General features: G+C 44.2%; 1 protein-coding gene across 4 annotated transcripts in view; it reads right to left on the bottom strand.

The window, feature by feature from the left end:
- ZNF644 (zinc finger protein 644) overlaps positions 1 to 17681 on the bottom strand; it is a 76649-nt gene extending 58968 nt beyond the window's left edge. For 3 of the 4 annotated variants that reach the window (XM_033068063.2, XM_033068066.2, XM_033068064.2), the window contains exon 1: positions 17487 to 17681. The gene's annotated coding sequence lies outside the window, so the exon portion shown is untranslated. The remainder of the gene's footprint in view (positions 1 to 17486) is intronic. The other variant, XM_033068070.2, reaches the window with a different exon arrangement.
- Positions 17682 to 22437: the final 4756 nt, after the last annotated feature.

Here is a 22437-nt window from a genome sequence, read left to right on the forward strand (position 1 = left end):
TGGGTTCCAACAAAGTGTGTGGAGATGGACTCAGGTAAAGCTTTGGAAGTGTATTTTTAGTTAGATCATACAGATAATTCATAGAGTAAAAATGGGGTATCTGTAAAAGCTGAAATAGCAGAGTAGTATAATTTTGGGAATTTCAGCAGAAGCTGCTGTATCTGAACACTCAGGAAGCACTCAAATCTGTCTATTAGTGTGTCAAATGTGCCCCTCTAATTCCATCCCAAGCATATTAGAATTTCTTCTTAAGAAGTCATTGTCATTCAAATATACCTCTGGCTTTTACTTACTACATTCATATTCTACTCTAAAACACTTTTTACTTACTCTGCACAAAAGAGAATCCTGATTCTGAATTTTAACAGAAGCCAGATAATGATGGTTTAATATTTCATGTAGACGTCTTAATCAGCAAGTCATTTAACTCAATCAATGTAAGAGAGTACTTTTTAAAGTATCCCATTTACAAATAACCAATAACCATGTTTTGTCACATTTTATCAATTATGCTTTCCAAAAGAGGAGGGTGGCATCTCATTTGTGATAGTTTTAGGAAGCAGAGCTCTCCACAGTGACTGTTAAAATGCTGGGAAAAACAGTGCTTATTCGGATTAATTTAAGACAATGGGTACTCACTAAGCCTGAATTGTATATGATCACTCCCACCATTAATGCATTACAGTTTAACTCATCCTTTAAAAAGAAATAATTATATATTGAAAATTCTTTTTTCTCCCTGACAGAGCTGACAGAATTTAAATCTCAGGCCCAAGGGAGGAGAGCAGTGGCTCGAGGCATGCAGCACTCTTGTTCTGCAGCAGGACAGTGCAGAGGACAGTTCAGGCCAGCAAGGGCTATGAGGAACAGTGACAGCCCATCCTTCCAGGAGTTTCAAGTAGTAGGTTGTGGAAAATTAATGATGCCTGACTGTCAAAGCTTGTGTTGATCAAACAGCTCTGCTGGGAGCAGAGAAGCTGAAAACACCTCTGAGAGCACATCCTGCTTTTGCTGCATAGGACCCAGAAACAGGAGATCATAGTGCTTCACAGCAGTTCAGGGAGCTGATACCTGGTGTTAACAAGAGGCCCAGGCTGGAAACAAGAGAGAAAATTCAGGATACAGAGCCACCATTTCTAACCCCAGGCATATGTGAACACTGGCCCCTTTGTATCTCTTGTGCCAAAAAGAGCACAAGTAAAGGGTCACTGTAAAGTACAGCCTGGGGCAAGCAAGTAGGGGAGCTCCTGAATGCAGAGATGTTGGGAATCAAGGTAGGGCAATCACAACATGTGCACAGGGACTGTCCCTACACGCTGTGCTACGTCTCCAGACCTCATAGGCACCTCTATCCCAGAGCAGCAAGATACCACGCGAGGCTTTCCAGTCCTCACGTGACACCACTACACATGTACCACACACAACCTACACACCTTTATGTTAAAAACCTCATCTGTGACCAGCCTTCTGATCCTGCTGCAGCAGCCACTTGGTCTCCTGGTGAGCACGTCTGTGGTCCCTCAGTCCATTCTGAGGTGACCCACTCAGGCCTTCACTTCAGAAACAAAGTCTGTAGCACTCTCTCTTTTTGCTTTGCAAACAGTATAGAGAAGGAGAAGGGGGGTGGGGTGGTTGTCACTCCTCCTTCTGGGAAGGAAGGTAGCTGATCCTCCTCTGGGTTAAGTGATGCAGGAAAGGCTTGGCTTGTAGCTGTGGCCTCCCAAATGTGGCAGAAGACTGTGAGAAGCCCAAAGTGTTTGCAGATGGCAGCCTAGGGCCAGGTGGAGGGGGCTGCACTGGGGGTGATGAAGAACACACCACTGATAACCAGAGGGCCAAATGGCCAGCTGGTGCTGAACAGGTGTGGGCAGGTGTGGCACACACAGGTGTGGGCAGGTGTGGCACACACAGGTGCAGAGCTGCACTCTAAAGACTGAGCCACATGGCTGTGTTGGACAGGTATGGGGATGCATCAGGGAAAGTCACTGAGTGGAGATGGTCCAAATTCTATGCATGAGAGGAGAAACTGAGAAGGTTTCTGAGCAGTTTTCCTGTAGCAGCCCAGCTGGAGAGCTCCCAGGGAGTCCCAGAGGGGCACATGATGCTCAGGCAACACCACCTTAATGGTAGCACAGGAGCACTTTTACTGGACAGAAGGACAAAACTAGTTGACCTGCCTGTATCTGTCAGTTCTTTTGTTCTGAGCAGGATGAGGATATTTTGCTTGCAGGAAGAGGAGGCTGATTGAACAAGTCCCATTTCCCAGAGGAGCAGGAAAATTAAATGGCTTGGGGAGTACCCCATTGGAAATATCATGTGAGTGATTACCTGTGTACCTAAAAGGAAAAATAACCTAATATAAAATGTAGTATATATCAACCTCAACTTAAAATGCCTCCTAGCTATGGCATCTCAAAAAAAACCCCACAATCTCAAGCCTTGAGTTTAATTTAATTTAGAAATTAAAATTTTTATTTATTTTTTCCCCCTTACACTGGGCTGGGTTTGAAAAGAGACTATAAAAAAAGGAACTACCATGAAAGCACTTGCAGAAAAACCCAAAATTTCTCCCTATTTTATATTTTACTTCAATGAAACTTTAAATGTAAGAAGAATGGCCTGGTCCAGATTTGATCATTCTTTTCCAAAGCCTGGGAGACTTGCAGGAGTGCCTGTGCTTTACATTCTGCTTCATGGGAATATGATTTTGATTTTTATTTTACTAGTATTTAAAAGCACTCACTAGAAGTTCCTGCAGCTGTTTGGCCACATAATAACAGACAGCCTCTAATTCTTCATGCATGGCACTCAGCATGGTGCAATCAGAAAAAAGGCCCCAACCTGTTCCTGCATTCTAATAAGTGTGTGTGTCACTTTGTAGGAGATCAGAATCCTGTCCAAATTCTGCAAAGTCTAACAGAACAACAGTTGCCAAATGACAAAACTGATCAGAAGACACCGAGTAAAAAGGCACATCTATGTTTCTGATCTTCACAGTGCCAGTACTGGCAAGAGAAACGTCAAGGTTTCCAAAATAAAGTCAGTTAACCACTGCAACTGTTATTAGATATAAACAAAGACATAAAAGTAGGGTCCTTGGAAGGCAGTGTATGAATGTTTGAAGCAGTAGTTATGTATACAATTACTGCTTTGTTAACATTATTTTTACCTCTTGGAGCTGTGCAGCTCCACTGCCTCTGCTGGGAATACAGGCACAGACCTCTGGGACCTGTAGCAGGAATCCCAAGAACAAAATATTTGTGCAGCCACACTGTGGAGTGGTGGCAGGAGAACAGGGACTGCAGAGAGGTGCAGCTTCTTCCCATTTACTGTCAGGCAGGACACATTACACAAGGAAGCAGCAAGAGTACCTTCACTGTCCTTCTCCCCAGTAACTCCCCTCATCTTAGTAAAGGCCTGCAAGACAAATTTGTGACAGCAGCTAGTTGTTTTAAAGGCTCTGCCACTGTGGCAAGTAAGAAAATATATACTGGCAGTCTAAACCAGGTAAAACTACCTGGAAAATAACATAAAAGTGAGAGCTTAATAGGTACTAATTAGTATGTTAAAAATACAATATTTTTCTTGCATTGACACAGCTGTTCAATAAATGCACTGTTCTGATCACCCATAAAAGATAAAGATGGCATTTTCCTAAGTATGAATTATGGTCTTGTCTGTACACAAAACCTGTATCCATCTAATTTAATCAGCAAAGAAATGGATGCAGTACTGTCAACATGTAGATAAAATGCAGAAGGTAAAATGACATTGTATGGGTCTATTCAATATTTATAATTTCAGCAGCCTTGTTTTCTGCAGGTACAATGCTGGCATTTTTCATCTGAGCACATCCTATAATGATCCAGATTGTGGATGTGAGGAACAAGACTCTGATCCATTATGCACTGGAGTACATGCTAGTCTTTTGGGGAACTGCTAGAAGAATCCAAACAGAACTGTTTGTGCAGAATTGCACTGAACTACTGTCCAAGACATGGCTGTTATTGGAGTATTGCTAGTGCTTCAGTATTACAAAACAAATACTCTAAAATAATTAACTGGTGTCATTAAACTGCTGGTGTTTACTACGGTGTTGAACACATATTACACTCAAACATCTTGAATGTTGACAATTTATTATTTCAGGTTTTGTGACAATGCCTCTGTGGTAATATTTCTGCAAAATCTGTAAGATACAGGAAGGGGAAGACTGCACACTATAAAGTGCCACAAAACTGAAGACTTGTCAAAACAAAATGAGCTATAAAAACAATAATATTCAAGCAACATCACTCTCATTAAACACCTAATGATGCCACAGGCATATTAGTGGGGAAATGCTCATGAGGCTCATAAAGAATTAGGAGAAAAAAAAAAAATAAAACCCCTTCTAAAACGGCTTGCCAAGCTGTTTGTACATTGTGCCGCAGGCAGTTTCTTGAAAAAGATGGAGACGAGAAGGGAGACAGGCAGTGACTATTAGATGCTGATGATGGTGAGGGCAAGCAGAACTGATGCTAGAGATCAAGGGCTGCATTTTGCTTCCCATTGTCTCGCCTGTCCCAGCATTTCATAGTATTTAACTGAATCTGTTACATAAGGCATTTCTCCTGTCTATGCTGCTCAGCAGCCATATTCTCCTTTCTGGTATGGATTGTCTTGGGAAACTTGCCAAGCTGTGACAGAGCAGTGCATAAAAGGAAATCATGCTCATAAGCTGGGGGTGGGGAGAGCTGCAGGTGAACAGATTCAGTGCAGCAATGTACATACACTCTCCTGTCTCACAAACTGAGGGTTTAAATGAAACGGGAGCCACAGTGCTACTTTTAAAAAGTGCATAGGGTTGCTGAAGACCCCAAACATCCCAGTCATTTGCTCTAGGGAGGGTGTGAACATAGTGGAGCAGAGTGCTCAACACTGCACTCACTAGCTGCTGCTTTGACAGACTGGATGAACAAGCAAGTACTATCTCTGAAGACACCAAAAAAGCCACATCCAGTTTTGAAGCACATCCGTGACATCCAACATCTCCTTTACACTAAGGAAGGATCTAGACCTTTTAATGAAAGAGGGAAACACAGGACACTGCCTCTTGTCGAGTTAAGTTATTACCTGCCTGCCAGGGTTGGCATTTCCTATAAAACTCAGGGAATGCACTCAATGTTAATATTGATTATTTTATTTATTAATAGTCAGGCTCTCGGTAGCGGTTGGCTTTTCATCTCTATGCCTTAAAATGCTTTATAAAAGAGATCATTACTAACAAAGGGACTGCAGTTGGGCTTTGGCATGGAAAGAGTGTCACAGTTCACCTGTAAAGTAGATTGGCCAGCTCAGCTTCATTCTGGTCACCTGCCCTGGAAACAATTAAAATACTGGGGAAGGTGGAAGGATCCATAGCTGAAGTTCAGGAAGGTGGAGGGATCCATAGCTGAAGTTCAGGAACACATCTACAGGAGATAAGGCAACCCTACAGAATGTTGTGCCTGGCTGGAAGACGTGGAGGTCAAGGAGACTCTCAGCTTGAAGCCTACAGCACTGCAGCAACCTCCAGGCATCACCAGATCAGACCAAGATTCATTACTGCAAGGTACTGCTGTGGATTACTGCACTGAACACTTTTAACTGCTCCATCCCTGACAAAGATTTAGTGTGCTTTCACCATTTTCACTTGTTAAAGACAGGTAAAAAAATGTGTTTGAGCTGATAAATTTTTTGGCAGTTTTGCACAGCACACAGACTAGGGCTTTTTTATCTTAATGACCTGCAGCTGAAACAGATGTTGTGCTTTAGTGTTTTAAAGCACTTCACAAAACTTAACACTAATTTATTCTTTCACAGTGCATGGGGGGAAAAAAAAAGTTTGACATCGTTACTCACATAACAGAACAATGTGAAAAATGGAAACAGATGTGTCTCATTTAAGCATGAATAAGAAGGAAGTGAAAGAAAAAAGATGATGATGATGATGATGATGTACTAGTGATTAAGAGAAATACCACAGCTTGGTTAAGTCAAGACAATTTCTTATGGATCTCCAGTGAGTCCTGAAAGATCTTCCTAACAACTTGGTCCCTGATTCAGCAAGCACATGGAAGTGCTTAACTCCAGCTGTAGAGGTTGTCTCACATGATTCATTTATAATACTTTTAAAAGCTGTAGAGCCAAATGAATGCTTTACAGTTAGGAGCTGAGGGATCAATGGCACTGTTCCTGAAGATAGTAAGGCACTTAGAGTTTTCCCAAACTACAGACATCAGAATTTGAATATCAGAATAGAAATAAAGTCAAACTCCAAATACATTGTTCCTAAAACATAAGTGATTTGATTTTCTGCAGCACAGAGAACTGCAAGATCCATAAACAGCAGCCAGGGATCCACTGAGAGCTCCAGCCTTCCCCCTAAGGGATGCAGCTCCTGGCTGAGGGATCTGATCTGCTTTGGCAACTGCCTCTCACCAGAGACTGTCCCTGCAGAAAGAAACATCCAGTTTCAGCTGCAGGGCCTTGCCCTTTAAAAAACTTTTGTAAGCCTTCAGTGACATGAGTTTCACTGAGGGAAATGCAACCCTTTAACAATCTACCACTGAGAAAAAAATTACTTGCAGGTATGCACTAAGCCTGGGCAAGGGGCAAATGCAAAGGGCCCCTCTATTTCTGTGTCTGGTGGGAATTGGGTGCAGACAAAGAACTCATCTTTCATTGTTGGTACTAACTGTGTCTTAAGCCTGCCTTGGACAGTGAAGGATCCCTCCTTCCAGAGTAAAACCCAGGCCAAGAAATGTGTCCTTGTCAGGCAGTGAAACCCCACTTGTGCTCACAGCCAGGACTGAGGTGCAGAGATTTTCCACCACAGGAGATCCCCCTTGTATTTCCATTTCATCAAATGCCTGTTCAGCCAGTTTTCACTCTTTATTACCCCAGAGCAAATGATCCTCTCTTCAGCCTAACTGAATTATTTTTGGTCCATCTGCAGCTGCATGTCCTTCCCCAACTGGATGAAGTGTAGCTACTCCTGATGTTCCCAGGAGAAGAACGGCAAAAGAAAGGTTCACATTCCCCATGAACTACAGCACTATTAAAAAATGAAATCCTTTAGTTTCCAGACTGTAGCAATGTATCATTGGGTAGAAAAATAGAGCAGTATAAAATGCCTTTTACAAAAGAATTCTTAGAAGGAAAAATTGAAAATAAGACCTCAAATATTCTTGTTTGACTTTTAAGGACAACCTTTGAGTTCTAGGAAACTGTCACTTTCCACTCGGCATTTTTAATATGAAAATATTGCTTCTGAATTTGTCACTGACTTCAGCACAGTTGCCAAGAGAGATTTGGCCCTGTGTGCAGGCCACAGACTGTGCATGCAGAATTAATACTCTCGTTAACATTACTATATGCAAATGCTCCCAGGTTGCAAAAAGAGATTTGTATTTCAGATTAATATTTTATGGGAGTTTTGTGTGTACACGATAAATGAATAAATGGAGGGACACAAGGGGACATGAAGAACATGTGCATCATGTGTGAGAACTGCATTAATTCTTAAATGTTTGCAATGGCCACAAGATGGTTAAGGAACAAAAAAGATTTATTATTGCAATTACATAGGCAGAGAGAATAAGGGAAGAAAGATGAGAGATCAAGGGAGTCGTTTCATGTTACAGTTTCTCCAGCTGCAGAGCTGGCTTCAGAGGTTCTCCAGACCCTCCTGCCCCCATCCTTTCCACCCTGTGTGCCTTCCCCTGGCTACACATCACCATGCCTTTAATTCTGCCAATTCAACCATTTGCATGATCAAACTTTAAATCAGCTCTTAATTACAACATGGAATCACACTCTTCATTTACTTGGCCTCTCCTTCCTTTCCACATTGAGGGCTAGCACCATATAAAATCTCAGCACTAACACAGTGCTGTGGATATGAAAAAATAGGCATGTCAGGGAGACTGAGATCTCAGAATTTGCAGGTCAAAAAGGAGAGTTATGTGGAAAAACTGTCCCTAATTTCCTGATGTTTCAGCTTCTGCATCACCCCTTCCCTACCATTCCAGTTGTCCTTATTCCACTGAAGCTTTATTGCTACTCTGGAATGACATGAAGCTCTCTCACACTTTCACTATCAGAAATGTAATATTGTATTTGTCCAAAAACCTACATGAGTAAAAGAAGATCCCTGAGGGGATATTATTAACTGCCTGCTACTTATCATTGATGGTTATTCTCTGAGACAACTCTCCTGTTTAATCTTTATGCTCTCGACAATAACCCCTCTCTCTTTTTGATCAAGTGTTTAATTTTCCTGAAAGATTTTCTCCGACTTTAGTTATTATTGAAGGGGATTTTAATTTTACCCCAACTCTTTAATGGCTAAATCTTGCATATCCACTATTTCAAATAGGGGTATTTCAGTTACTCTAAGTAAATAGTTCAAGGATTTGGTCTTGATAGGTAGCTGGAAAATTTCAAATCAAAACAAAATTGAAATTGCAGTTTCTTTTCCACTTTAGAATAGCGTTTTTTGTCTCCCTGAATGACCTGTCAGTGTATTGGAATAAGAAATGGATACTGCTAGACTGCTACAGAGCATACTCCCATGTCAACACAGTTTCATCAGCAGGAGTGGCAGCCCTGTATAGAAAATCAGTTAGCTGGTTATTTCATCTGCAGCTGATCAAAGATAAACAAGATAAAAAAGACAAACAAAGGAAAACAGTGATGTAGAATGTATTCTTTACTATCCTAGCCTCCACAGGCAATATTATAGCTAAATTTCCTCTAATTGTTTATAGTAGAACTTTAAAGCAAAACCTAAGAAAAATAAAGGGAAAGAAAAACAAAACCAAAAGAGGTTCAGAAGAAAGCAAAGCCCAGAAACCCTTGAAACTTTCTTGCTGCCCCTTCTAACAAGAATTGTCAATCCTTCCCCATTGTCACTGCATTCCACCCTAATAATATAACAGTTACATTTAGAGCAGCCCATTGAGCATGGAAAGATTGCACCACAGGACCGAGAAGTCTTTTTGGGAGGCTTGTTTTGTTATCCTGGGTACTCCAGTTTCCAATGACCTTGTTGTCTGTCATAATTACAGTGTACAACATTCTCCTGTTCCTGGAGCCAGTAAGTTATTAGAGGGCCCATGATTTTGCCTGTATTCCCAATATTAGTTCACTGTGTTCTCTTGTCTGATCTGGATGTCTGGGAATGGAAACAGAGCCTCAGTCTGCTCCCTCCCATGCAGCCACTCTCCTTCCCTGGTTCCCATGGTCAAAATGGGATCTTGGTACATCTTCCTTAAAGCCCGAAGCAAGACAATCGTTGCCTTATCTTCCTTGCCCCTTTTCCACAATAACCCTCCTCATTGCTAACCTCTCTCCCAGCATGGACTTGCTCACAGGCTGCAATCAGAGAGATGCCAGGGGCTGCAGAGGACACAGCTGCTCCATGACCAGGAGTTCAGTTGAGTAAAGATGAAGTGAAAGTAAGCAGGGCCAAATGCTAGGTAGCACACATTAGAACGTACAGATCTAGATCGATACATCTCAGCCTTACGGTCTGTAAAAACAATGTTGAAATACTTCCTTATTTCTTAAGAAAGTTACTAGGGTTAATAAATGAATGCTCACCTAACACCATACCGTCAGAAAAACATTTTTCCTAGATAAACATGTTTTCAAATATTTCAATTGATGATAGAAATTAATTTTACAAACAGGTACAATACAGACTATGAATAGGCACTAACCATCTCAAAATAATCCCCTTAAGACTCTTCTAATATTGCAAAATCTTTCAGACTGAGTATGCAATTCCTGTTGCATTTCTGTTGATGCAGTTGGACTCAACACCCCATTTGCTTTCTCAGCATTAGATGCCAGAGTACACAACAGTATGGCTGGAAAGAACACAGCAAGAGTGAGGTGTAATCAACAAAGAAATGGAGCAACAGACTTAAGAAGAGCATGATTCTCACAGCAGGTCAGCTGAAGTGGCAGCTGTGCATTTCTGGGCTAGTACTAAGTGTCCACTACTATCTCAGAAGAGCATTGTGGTTTTAAATTTTATCCTGATTGACTCAAATGCATACATATTTTCTAACAGTACCATGCTTTTCATGAAGTACTGGTTCTGCCCCAACACAGGACAATACTTAATTCTCCTACCCTCTGAGGCTCAAACAAGAGAGGTGTAGACAATCTTTGTGTGCTGCCCTTCACACTCAAAATCAAACCTTCCCTGCTTAATGTGCCACAGGCTGTTGCTCTGAAACAGAGGACATTAACAGTTCAGAAAAAATAAACTCCTGCAGATTAATCACCTGGCTTCTTCATGGGCCCAATTACAACCAGCAGACAGTGTGAGCATCTCCATGTACACTGCCTGACTGAAGCATATTAGCTGATCCCCATGCCTGGCTTTGACAAGCATATAGCACACAAGTCTTATTTCAAATATATATCAGATCTCCAAATGTCAATATATTCACAGAAATTAACAATATGCAGTCATTTAATGATTCTCCTAGTGTTCCCCTCTTCCTGCCCCAGTAAAATAGATACTATTTCATGCTTTGTGATTTTAAAGTGAGTATTTTATTGCTGTCTGAACAGCACTTTAATAGGTTATCATTTCTGTATTAACCATGCAGTAATCCTTGCAAAGACACAGACCTCAATTCATCTTGAGAAGTACACTTTGCTAGAAACTGCCCCCTGACTAAGGGTTTTCCTGCTCCTACTGGTAAATCACTAGCAGTTTTATTGTTACTCAGTCTGATCACTGCATTTTGGTACAGAAGCCATAGTAGTAAAAGGAAGCAGGATTAAGTGTTGGGCAAAAGGATGGCAAACCCATTAAAAGCCCTTTGCCAAACCCTGAACGTAGCAGGACACAGTGCTTAATTTGCTGGAAACACAGAGAAAAGAAGCAGCCAAACAACCAGTTATGCTGTCAGGACAGTTTCCTCCATTCCAGTGCAAAGTAAGCTCAGAAAAGACTAACTGGATATGGCACTAAACAGTTAAACAGACTTGAAATGCTCCAATTTATGTAATGACAATACCCTTCCATCACCATAACCCACCTCTTCACCCCTCTCTGCCCCAGCTCTCCATGGTTCAGGAGCCTTTTAGAACAGAGTGATTCTAGCATAACATGAAGGAAATACCAGCTTTATCTTTTCATCATTTCTTACTCATCTCCTTTCTCTTGCTGGGTCAAATCTCAGTCTCAATGAACTCCTGATTTAGCCTATAGCAGGTAACAGTGAGCCCTCATCCTCATTTCATATAGCTATGACCTTGTTTCCCACATTTTCATTTTTATAGCCCTTAGAAGCTGCAGGAACATGCTGCTTTGATTGCCTTTACCTTATCCTTCCTATGGATAATGTGAGTCACTGGCACACCTGAAATAAACTGGGACTGTTATTTCTAACATCAGTCACTCTTCAGCTGGAAGGCAGAGCTCTATTGGCAGGGAGACTCCGGAGCAAAGCAGAGGACAGTGGTGTCTTTGATGGTAGCTGTGTACTTCAGCTCCCACCTGTTAACAGTATCCATGGGCACCACTGTTCCCCTGGCTCTGCTTCCATCTGATCATGTTCTGTTGCTATTGGAGCATTTCAGTAAACAGGACCCAGAGCAGGGTGTCTGCCTGTGACCATGCACCAAGGCCAAACCCTCCACAGTTTAAAAGCCAAAAAAAGCTGTGGTGTTTTCCTGAGCTGAGGATTTGGGCCTGCAGAATTAATGTTACTCTGCCACCAAGCAGGGCTCTTTTCAGGTGAGACACTGAACAGCATTTGCTTAAAGCCAATGTGAGTGGAGTGTGCACAGCACCACAAATCCCTCAGAAATGGGCCTTTAGAAAGAACCACCTGGATGCTACAACATGAGTCATAAATGTGGAGATCTCATAAATATAACAGTACTTCAAACTGGACATCTTTGTAGCCCTTCAGTGTCTGCTGGGGTGACAAGCCCTGGAGTTGGGCATATTAATTCACCACATCTTCAAGGAGGCAAGAACACTGCTGAGAGGGATGCAAACACGTTTGCTTTATAATGACGCATAAGAACTCTGCCTGGAGTCTCCCAAACAAGCCTCCCCTTTCCTTTAGTGGCACAAGAACAGCGCACACTACATGCTTTAAATGGGATTCAAGTCACTTTTTCGTTGCTACTAGAGCAGGTACTGCTGGAGATAAAAGCAACTGTCTCAGAAGAGCAGGTATGACATCTGGTACATAGCACCAAAAATAAATCTTTAACTTCCTCTCATACCTGCCAAACCTGTTCCAAGGAAATAAGCCTGGGAAATATTACAAATACACACTTCTCTCTGATTTCAAAGGAAGAACTGACCTATTTTTTCTTTTCCCATTTAAAACATTTCCTATGAGAAGATCAGCTTGCTAAAACAATAGGCTATGTTTGGAATAATCCCAATCATAAAACAAAACTGCATGCATATGAAAAGGGCAAATGGCCTGATGTTTGCACTGGAGGCAATTCAGGTTAACACCTCTATTTGTAGTGCAGCAGCACCTTAGGGACCCAGCCATGCTCAGCACACCCACTTGGTACACACTATACAAACATGAAATTGGATAGTCTCTCCCCTGCAGTGTGCTCATCATACTGGTGATTTATGGAAACTGGTTCTGTAATGCCATATAACTTGGGAGTGGTCCTTTGTGAAATCATATTCTCTGCTCTTATTTGTGTAGCAATTATTTTCCATATCCTTTTCAACAGCTGACCTGGCTTACAAGAAGGCAAGAGATTTGTGTATTGGTGAAGATGACCTACTTAAATCAGGAACAATTAAAAGACCCAGTTCCTATTTACAGGATTGTATAAGGAAACACATACACACACAAATCAAAATGAAGATGCCAGGAAATGTTTCTCAGTGCTACAATTCTGGTCATACAGGAGGGTCTAAGATGGGGGAAACAATAAAAGGAAGTGCTTGTGATTCATTATTAGCAATGTAAATAGGACACATTTGGAGCCTGTCATCATCCTGATCGCTCATCTGCTTTTATTAGTCCTCATTCTTTATTCTTACTGTCTTGTTTTCTGTGCTTGTCGTTAAAGTTAGTTATATTATAGGCATCTGTTTAGCATATTCTATATGAAAATGCAAATAGAGATGAAAACCACCCATTAAATAAATATATGCAGCTTCCATGTCATATATGTATTTGGCTGCAGCACGTCAAACACAAAAGAATTATCACTTCCTAAGTCTAAATGTTCATTATGTGCATTACTTTTTTACCAGCAGATGGCAGTTTACTATTGCTTCAAATAGGTTGTTTTCTTAATGTCAGATGTTTCCAAGTCCTGTGTGGTTGGTAAACTTTCATTTCAAAGTTAATTTTTAATTCCATTTTCTTCTGCATCATCCCTTCTAGAAAATGTAACCAGGACCAAGCTATTTGCTTCAGTTTACAGTCCTGCCACTGACCAATGCTAAACATTACCTAAACAGCTCTCTGACAGCAAGTTCATGGAGCACCGGTGGGAATTATCCAGCCTCAAACATTCACTGCTGCTACCAGCCCCTTAAGGCACACCTCACACTCCCCACAACTCCCGGTCTGTGTCTGGGAAATTGTGCAAAACATTATTAACACTGGTGGCAGGGGCAACACGAGGGACGTGACTGTACAAAGAGGCCAGTGGTTTATTTGCTGCTGTGTTACTTTGAAACTGTCTGAGTTTTAGATAACAAAGAGTTAAAATTACCACCCAGGCAATGCTGGCTGCCTCCTGCACTGCAGCCAAGGAGGCCCAAGGGCAGCAGGGAGTCCGTGCCAGGAGATGCAGCCTACAGGGGCTTTTAGAAATCCTGCTGCTGCCCAAGGCCAAACTTTAACCCAGTCAGAGCTCAACTCTGGGGACTGTGAATGCAGTTTTCCTAGTGGAACACTCCAGCAGAGAGCACAAGCACTGTGGAAGAATAGGTCAGTCCAACACCTGGGCATCAACCGACTCGTACAGACCTCACAGGCACAGCAGTGCCATCCACATCCTAAAACCAGGCACCAGGAAGAGACTCATGCTCCCAAAGCTTCCCTCTACACTGACCCTGTGGTGACATGGCTCAGTTTACATCAACCCATCTTCCCTTCCTGCCCCAAAAGCTTCCTCCTTTACATCAACATCGGCATTTGTGTCTGCCCCACAAGGCAACACGGTAGCTCAGTTGGATTTGTTTCCTCATCTAACTGCCACCCACCACAACAAATGTTCCTTTTGACTGCATCAGCCACAGAGATTTGTGCAGGATTAAAGCAATCACATGACTCCTGGCTTCCCAGAGGAGCAGAGCTCCTCTCACACCACACGTGTGGCCCTTACTACGTGGTTAACTACAGGCACACATCTGTAGCAATTACATCGAGACAGACACGACTAGTACCAACACCAGTATTTTATTAACAATTTTTCATACCTTCTCTCCATAGATTCCTCTCAGGCAACTCTGACTCCTTTCCTCACAGGCAGCTCCACACAGCACTGACTCTCTGTACAAGTTCCCTTCTTTCTGCATGACTGGCTAAACCCCAACCTGTCCCTTACCCGGCCACCTAACCCTGTCTGTCCTTCACACAGCATCTTCTTACCTTATCTGTCCCTTGCATGGCCGCATGTCCCTTACCTCCTCACAGCACTGCCAGCAGACTCCATCCCAAACTACAACTATCTCTTGACTAGCTGACCCACTCTTTTATAATCCCCATCCTCACAATGGGCAGGCAAGGCTGTTTCCACTCCTCAGCAATCAGTACAGCTGGTATTCTTTGGGAAAGATTGCCTTCTGCACTGTCCTTACAAACGATCTTCCCACACACATCCATTCTGCCAGCTTGCCAGCCTCTGGTCACAGTGGTGGGTGGAAACAGACTGTACAGAGGGCAGGAAGGAGGGAAGGACTCCTGTGAACTGCCCACAGGCTGAGGACAGATAGTTTTATGGCTGGATGGGGTTTTTGTAAATTTGACTTTTTTGCTTTGCTTACACAGGAAACTGCCCCTTACCTGGGGTTGCACAGGTCCTTTCAAGTCCTACAACTCTTGAATTTGTATTCTCACACTGACGTGGCAAACAAGAAACCCAGAGATCACTTTGCATCTGTTAAAGAACTAAAGCTAAAAGTTCCAAAACAGAGTAATGACACACACCAGTTTGTAACCTGTCTTGGGAATGAAGTTTTTTCTTTCACAAGTAGTCCCACATAGCCCTTTTTAATGATCTGCAGACACAGACAAATTCACTGGTGGTATTAAATTAGAAGTGAAAAACAACAGAGACAGAAAATGCATTACAAATGGGAAAGAGAAATGAAAAATAGAGGAAGGAGAAAGAAAATATAACAACATTTGGGGAAAAACAGGAGAGCATTAAAGTGTGGAGAAGAATAAGATATATATACATGGTATGAGGCACAGATTGACCAAGAAAGATCAAAAATGTAACAAGAGGAACAGCTCAGCAGTAGGAGGGGAAAGACTAACAGTTCTTTTTTCCTCAGTGCTGAAGACTCCTGCAGATGCAGGACACTGGATACCCTGTGGTGAAGTCCTCACGCATGGAGCCATGCTTGTAAAACAACATGGATACAGCCTTTTGTTGGAACAAAGAGCAAATGGAAGTATTTAAAAATCACATAATGACTTTTAATAATTCCTAAACAATCATATAACCAGACAACACATGCTGATCAACCCCTCTTCCTCATGGGACAACAGTGTAAGTAAAGGTTATGTCCATGTGAGACCGACACCATCCTATCAACTTTTGTTTCCATCTGAGAAATCCTTTAAATAACATTCAGAGTAGGTTTAACATCCATTATCACTCTGTTATTCCATTCCTAAGAGAATGGATTTCAAAAATTATTTTCCAGTTGAAGATTAAAGAGCTATTTCTAGGCTTCTGACCTTCTTTAACAAAATAAAATTCCACTGCATCTCAAAAGATAAAGATTAATACAGACGAGATTTGCTGTCGTTCTGGTAAATGTTAGCAGCAAACATTTAGCGTTCCCATTACTTTCCCACCCAAACCTTATCTAGTCATGTTGAGAAGCAAAATGGATTTCTTATACCCTCACGTTGCCTTCCTCTTGTGCTCAGGGATACTGCCACTATCGGACCCCAGCTTTTCTGCTCGGCTTCACAAAGTAAAAGCAGGTTGTTGCCTCAGGGCCTAAAGAGGGCAGCTTTTCACGCCTGTGATGCACAGGTACCCCGCTGACCTTTTCAGCAGCCTGCTGGCCTCCAGGGAGGCTGCTGGAACAGGGGGAATGCTGCTGGCTCACCGCATGGCACACGTGCAAAGAGCAGCTCCCCACATCTGATGCTGTGGTATGTACTTGGCACTGGAAAGCAACACACATTGCAGAGTGCAAGGCAAGACAGGAATTTTTCATTGCACATCAGCAGGCAGTGTAAGTCCATTCAGACAGCCTTGCATTTCTTACAGACACACTACCTTCATATTGCAGGCAGAGTCACAGCACCGGCCTCTCACCACAGCACACATCCCCAGAAACATGGAGGGGAGGGGACACGGGGAGATAAGACAAATGTCACACTAAGGGACAGAGATGGGCCCTTGCAATTTCACCCTGTGAGCCACAAACTCCTGGCCCTGCTGCTGGGGAAAACAGAGGGAAAATCCCACATGCTCATAAGAATCCAGAGCAAAACTATGCCCTGTGGATTTTGTCTGAGGTACGGCATTGCCTAAATCGGGTCTAACTGCCACGCAAGATAGGATGAAGAATCTCTTAATTCCCCAGAATCTGTCCCAAAGGCTGAGCATTCTTAGCGCTCATAATCTTGTGCACTGAGTCATATTAAAGAAGTTGCAGGACTCAGCCTAGGTTTGCCACACTTCTTCCAGTGCACTGCTTTAGAAGGAAGGGTGAGTTGCAATCTGAGCCTAAAAACCAGGGTGTGCACTCTCTTCCTCCACTTTCCCCATGCTTTATACCTAAAGCAGAGCAGGAACTAGCTGACTTTTCTGCTTCAGCACCTTCTACGTTTTTAAGTTTTCTATGAGGACACAGAAGAGCTATAATAATGAAGAACTACATTATCTCACTTTGCATCAGATTTCCCACCTCCCTCTGTGATCTACCATGCCAAAATCTCTGCTATTTGAGTGATACGGAAAGCGGGAGATGAAGGCTCAAAACCTGCAATTTTGCCTGGAATATGCAGCAAATAGAGTCTAATTAGAAATTAACATTTATGAGCTATCTTCTTCTAACGTAATTCGTTCTGCCCCAAAGTATCACTAGAGTATCACTTAGAAGACAATAAGGTTTGAGGTGAAGTCTCTTAAGTAGAGAAACACAGCAGATGCCATGTGGGGAGGAGCAGCCTGGAGGCTGACAGGACCTGCCTGGGCAGAGAGAGGGGCAGAAGAGCCCACGGACAGGAAGGCTCCGAGACATTAAATACCTGCTGGCTGAGAGCCGGTAGAGCTGCGACAACCAAGAGGGGCTGGTCCGCATCAGCTGCGCAGGGCTGCGGGCTCCTTCCCGGCGGAGGCGGACGTGGGCGCGTCACGTGCGGCCGTGTCCCCGCAGCCCGGCTTCCTGCGGCCGTGTCCCCTCAGCCGTGTCCCTGCAGCCCGGCTTCCTGCGGCCGTGTCCCCTCAGCCGTGTCCCTGCAGCCCGGCTTCCTGCGGCCGTGTCCCCTCAGCCGTGTCCCCTCAGCCCGGCTTCCTGCGGCCGTGTCCCCTCAGCCGTGTCCCTGCAGCCAGGCTTCCTGCGGCCGTATCCCCTCAGCCGTGTCCCCGCAGCCCGGCTTCCTGCGGCCGTGTCCCCGCAGCCAGGCTTCCTGCGGCCGTGTCCCCTCAGCCCGGCTTCCTGCGGCCGTGTCCCCTCAGCCGTGTCCCTTTAGCCCGGCTTCCTGCGGCCGTGTCCCCTCAGCCGTGTCCCTTCAGCCCGGCTTCCTGTGGCCGTGTCCCTGCGGCCTTGTCCCCTCGGCCATGTCCTCTCGGCCATGTCCCCTCGGCCCATCTTCCTGCAGCCGTGGCCCTTCAGCCGTGTCTCCTCGGCCATGTCCCCTCAGCCCAGCTTCATGCAGCCATGGCCCTTCAGCCGTGTCCCCTCGGCCATGTCCCCTCAGCCCCGCTCCTGCAGCCATGGCCCTTCAGCCGTGTCCCCTGGGCCGTGTCCCCTCAGCCCCGCTCCTGTGGCCGTGTCCTCACGGAGGGCCGGGGCTTTGCCCCACAGCGAGTATGGCCAGCGGGGAAGCGCTGCTGTCTCGGCACGGCTCACTGGGATAATGTCCCTGAACAACATCGCTGCCTTTGCCTTCTGGTTTGTAGAACTAAGTCCTAGAAATGAGTGTCTCCCAAAACGGAGCTTCCACACAACTGGATGCTTACAGAAACTGCACCACAATGTGTATAACACTGTGGAGAAACACTGAGGAGAAATTCAGGATTTGACTGTGTGTATAAAGGAGGCCTTGTCCCATCAGAAGTCAACCGATGACTAAAACCAGGAACAAAACAAACCCGGAGCACCTGCAGGACAGAAAATACCCTCGAATGAAGCAAACAGCTAAAAAAATAGAACCATTAGAATTATATCCCCTTTCACCTCCTAGCAGTTTGTAAATACAGGAAGGTCAAACCTAGACAGAAGTGTTGAGTGTGTGACAAGTTTTCTCCAAGAACCCGTTTTTAATCCAGCATGTGAGATCTTTGCACAAGCTCCACAATCCTCCATACCCTAGTTCTTCTTGGCTGGAGTGTGGGACAAACACAAGATGAATTCTTCAGCCAAGACTGTATGGCAAAAACAATGAACTAAGAATACCTCCCTGGGCCAGCAGGCCCTCTACATCAGAAGCACTTCAAGGGTTAACAGTAAAAGAAATGGAAGATGTACTGAGTTTCAGTTACAGCTTGTATACTGAAAGTAAGGATCCTTATTCAGGAGTGAATTCTACTCAATGAAACTCAAATTTAAAGTAAATGCAAATAGCCTACACTAAAAATGTGAAAAATAAACAAAATATCATTTAATTTAATTTGAGTGCCCAAGCAAGTAATTTTCAAGTCTGTTTAATGTTTAGGAAGCAAAAGCCTTAGTTCAGTCTCTGCAAATGGTTTTAGTTACTTCTGTGACTTTCCATCTCTTGAGGATAATCTACTCCTAATAAGGACAATTGCTTAGATTTATTACCCCACTGAGGTCTTGTTAAAGATCTAACAAAAATCCTATTTAAATGAAAAGGACAATAGAATCTTTAAAGTCAGTGTAGAGTTTAATTAAAACCTGAAACAGAATCAATGTCTTTATGCATTAGAAAAGCAAAAACAGATTTCAAAGCTGTTAAACTACATGTAATTGGCATAAACTATCCATAGAGCCAAAAAAAAAAAAGTCAGACTATCGTATGGAAATTGGAGTCTATTAATAAATAAAAAACGGATACATGTGCATAGCACCATATTTTCGCATACATTTTTTTATTTGCCTAATTTGCTAAGCATATCTTAGAGCAAACATGAAACAAGCTAGCTGTTAAGTTGAACAAATCCAAAAGGGACAAAAAGAGACTGATTGAAATCAATGCATTAACATGAACCAGTATTTAAAAACGTTTCATAATGTTCCCAAAGAGAGCATGTAAACTGCAGCAGTCTCAGTGCAAAACTGCTGTAATCTGTGTTCCCATGTAGTCATTATTCATACATGGGAGTATACAGCTCCTACAGTCATTTTTCATGCATGAATAGTTTAAAACCCAAAATCACTGACATAAATCCACAAGGGACACCTCCCTTTTGGAAGTTAACATCTCGAGAACTCTGGGAAGGAATGTGAAGCCAGATACCAGTCCGTGTGCTGACACAACTTTTCTGCAGGAAAGGATCGGCGTGCAGCCCCACTCCGACCACAGGCACACCCAAGCCTTCCCCAGCCCCAGAACCACCGCCGGCCTCTGGGGTCCCGTTTGCAGAGCCAAGCCCAGCAAGGCCGCAGAGCCAAGCCAAGTCTTGCCACTCCTCCCTTCTCCCACCGCCATGCACGGGAACCTTGCACACAGGGAAGAGAGGTCAGCGCTTTGGGCACGCACTTTCCTTTTCAGGAGAAAATAAATTCTGCGACAAAACCTATCCCCTAACCTATTTCTGCATTAAGGAAAAGGCTCTTTTCTTTCCTTTCTTTCGCTCAGGAAGGGTGACGGGCTGGCCGGGGGGTGCAGACACGGGGATGAGCTCGGTGCAGAGGAGCTCATCTGGAAATGGTGCCCCGGCCGGCCCAGCTGTCACCCCAGAGTGACAAAGAGTCAGGAGGGAACTGTGGTGCTGCAGTGGCTCACACGACTCCCCTCTCGTCTGGAAAAATCACGAAAGGATGTTATGTCATCTTCCCTCTGCAGCACATCAGTCCCTAGTTAACCATTTAATTTATTTGGTTACAATACACTGCAAGCCCACAGAACGGGCCATCTCACGTAGGCCTCTCTCCGTGTAAAATTACAGCTCCTGGCTGTGCTACGGTAGAGTTGGCTCCCTTATTTTTAAACTTGCATTTTGCCTAAGTGTTCATTATTTAGGGCTGCCTTCAAGGCCGGAAACACCTGCCCGAGGCCGGGCGTGCCCTGCCACCGGGTCCCTCCGGGGCGCGGGTGGGCGGCAGCGGCAGGGCCCCTTTCGGGTGTGTGTGTGTGTGTGTCACCTCCCCAGCAGTGCCGAGACGCGAGAGCCCTCTGGACAAGCACCCTGCAACACAACATGGGGTGCCTGCACCACGAGCTGCACCTCATCTCGGTCTCACCCTGAGCCTGGTGCCAGCACCGAGGGGAAGCGCACGCTGACACGCGAGTGACACCGGCTAAAGCACCCGGAGGGCGGCACCCCCCGGCCGTCCTGTGCTGCCCCGCGCGCGGCCAGCGCGGCCCGCGGGCTGCAGGCAGCGGACGCGGAGCCGAGGCCCCCGCGCTGTCCCCGGGCCCGCCCCGGCTGTTCCCCCCGCGCTGTGCCGGGGGCGCGGAGCTCCCGCGGGTGTGCGCTAAACCAGGGCTCGTTCCAGGCGCGGTTCCTGCACGGCGCATGGGCGAGTCCTCCCTCAATACGCCTCAGGCCGGCAATTGTGAGCGCAGTAACGGAGGAGAAATGTCCGATGTGAGCCCTCTGTGAAAGACACGCTAAACACTTAGTGTGGGTTGCAGCCTGGGGGCTGCATTCCTCAATGAACTTTTAAAAGAAATATGGTCTGAAATCTCTTGTCTGGGTCTGTAGAAAGACACAGCTGTTTACAAATGGTAGCCAGTACCTGTAATTATATTATCTGTGCCACTTGGTGACAAAGAGCTCCTCATTTCCCATTCCATCCACACAAAGAGGGGAAATGTAGATTTCGTGCTGCTCTTTCCTTAGTTCTTTCACTACAGATACGAAGCCTAGCACACTTTCAAGGCAATGAGGAATGTTACGAAGCTGGGATGAAATCTTGGAGCATTCAAAGCCCTTTCAACCATCTCTATAGCTAACAAGCAGAACTACATCTTGGTGAATTTTGACTAAGCTGCAAATAAAAAATACTAATGAAAATATATTAATAGCTGCCAATGACAATTCTAAGCAGGATTTAGGATCTCTGTTTCATTAATGTCATGTAGTTTACTTGCCACATACACAAAACAAAGGCTACTTTCCAATTCAAGGATGAGTGAAATACAACTGTGCTTTCCTCTTTGTACACATGAACTTTTTTCTGGCAATAACAGCATTGCCAAGAGATAAGAGACAGGATTCTCGAAAGATAATTCACATAACTAACAGAACAACTGGCCTGGTACAACAGCTGAGTGACACACAGCAAGAGTGGAGCTCCACAGCATGAACAAGCTTTTCTGACAGAACACAGATTTATACTCAGTGACTGTTTTCATTACTGATAAGGTTTTCATGTCTTCACAAGCACATTCCAGTCATACTTCCAAAAGTATCTGGCCAGTCAGCACAACTTTGTATAGCAGTAGACAAAATGGCATCTACGTAAAGTTTGTCTACAGGGGAGAAAAGGCAAAAATACAGGAATGAAGGTGAGGATTGTCCCAAACTCAGCATTACCCTCGAAGCCTCAGTGCTTCATTGAAGCAGCAGGTGGTTCCTAAAGCTGTGCCTCTGAAGGAGGCAATACTTTGTACACTATTTTCCTCCTGTTTTGCTTTCTAGTCATGTTATGTCCTGAATTAAAAGTCTTAGAACAGATACCCCACTCCCACATTAAAAGTTATGGGAAGGACTTTTTTACAAGAACATGTCTATCAGATGCTTCTTTAGTAAACTTATTCTGTTGAGTAATGGGTTGTTGTCCCTGTCCTGGAGGAGGCTGATGCTGGGCATGTGGCTGCTTTGTGTGCCCTCCAGATGCAGAGCTCT

The sequence above is a fragment of the Catharus ustulatus genome, chromosome 9, assembly GCF_009819885.2.
Source record: "Catharus ustulatus isolate bCatUst1 chromosome 9, bCatUst1.pri.v2, whole genome shotgun sequence".
Taxonomy (NCBI): Eukaryota; Metazoa; Chordata; class Aves; order Passeriformes; family Turdidae; genus Catharus; species Catharus ustulatus.